This window comes from Pundamilia nyererei, unplaced genomic scaffold (assembly GCF_000239375.1).
Source record: "Pundamilia nyererei isolate P.nyererei 1_Seehausen unplaced genomic scaffold, PunNye1.0 scaffold00047, whole genome shotgun sequence".
In the NCBI taxonomy this organism is placed as follows: Eukaryota; Metazoa; Chordata; class Actinopteri; order Cichliformes; family Cichlidae; genus Pundamilia; species Pundamilia nyererei.
Genome location: NW_005187448.1, coordinates 283239 through 285044, shown reverse-complemented (window position 1 = coordinate 285044; position 1806 = coordinate 283239).

Here is a 1806-nt window from a genome sequence, read left to right as displayed (position 1 = left end):
ATGAACAGGATATAAATATGAAAAACTATACAGAATATGAAATAAATAACTTTACAGAATCTGAGATATACAGCTATACAGAAATGGGAACTATGCAAGTTGTAAGCAGTTGTAGGATTAAAGATTATCGAATGTACAGAATGATTATTTACACAGCCTTGCAAGGAAGAGAGGATTTAGAATTTTAATGCCCGTGTAGTGTCTTCAGATAATTACAGAGGGCAGTTGACCATGAAATTCAACCCACCTTGTTATTCAGTGACATTTGAATTATTGGAATCGCTCACAGACTCATTGGTTGAAAAGGCCAGCCTCCTGCAGCATGTGTGTGTGTCTGTGTGTGAGCCTGTGTGCATTTTCTTGAACTTGTCTTCTTCTCAGAGCTAGCTTGAGTTTAAGGAGTGGGGATACTTTTCACAAGGTGAGGTCATTTTGGCTATTCTGTTGTTTTACCAAGGGGGCAGTTTACGGCCAGGGACTTAATTGAGCCAACAAAAGGTGCTTCTAAAGATAGCTACACAAGGGCAGAAAGGCATAAAGAAGTGTGTGTGGGTGTGCAGCTGTACGTCTAAATATTAATCATCAGCGATTTATCATTTTCGAACAAGGGTCTATGGAACTCACAGGGTGACTTTATGGTAAATAATATGATGTAATGTATTTTTTTTTCATATTTTGCTTACATACTGTACATCCCTGACTGCAACAAGATACCAAGTGTTTTCCAATCTGTGTATGAGCTCTTGCCTCCACTAATATCCGAAGCCCTCTGTATCCAAACAATATTTCTGTTGACACAGTTGGGAATGCATATGCTCAGCAAAGCATTAACTAATGTAGGTACACATGCAATGACACACTGACTCTGAACATAAATAAACATAACATCGTTTTAGCATCAGTTTATGTGCTACAGCCTATTTACGTGGCTGACATGGTTTCTGAAATTATTAAAACGTCAAAATAGATTCTGACTCATATACGTCAGTCAGAATAACAACAAACCCAGAAGAGAAATCACTGCTATCTGCTTGAAGGAATAAGGTGCACAGAATATCCACTAACCAATGCAGTTTTGGTTCTCACTATTGTTTGCTGTCAACAGCAGGGGATACAGTGAGTTGTCCTGAGAAATAATCTTTGGTATATCCTGCACCTACTTGTTTTCAGGGCAGAGCTTTTCCACTGGAGCCCCTTTGTTTGTCTTTTCTTTCATGAGTAAAGTTACATGTAGAGATGATTGCCAGAGTCTGTAGACACCCAGACCCACAGAAAAGAATGCAAACAGAAAAGGGCCGAGGTATACGTCACAGTAGCTCAAAGCTTGTAGGTTTAAAATTGTAGCCAAATATTTACCTATGTCCTTTTATTTTTTAGGTTTATGATTAATTTTATAAACATTGCCATCTTTGCTGACTTCAAAATATCTGCATTAGTGCTGTGAAGTATTTTATTCAGGTATGTTACTAGATGTGTGTGGGATCCATTTGGGGTCTAGAGTAAAGGTCCCCTTGGGTCCACTTGGGTCTTGAGACCACAGAACAATAACTTTACAGCTTTATCGTATTCAAAAAGAAGAATAGGACAGGAGAAGGAATGTGCTGATGTTAAGGAATGTTATCTAACACTTCTGGATTAGTTCATATACGATAGAAATACAATACTGTGCAACAGTCTCAAGCTGCCCCTTAGTTATGCTGCAATAGACGTAGGCTGCCGGGGATTCCCATGATGCATTGAGTTTTTCCTTTCCAGTCACCTTCCTCACTCACTATGTGTTAACAGACCTCTCTGCATTGAATCATA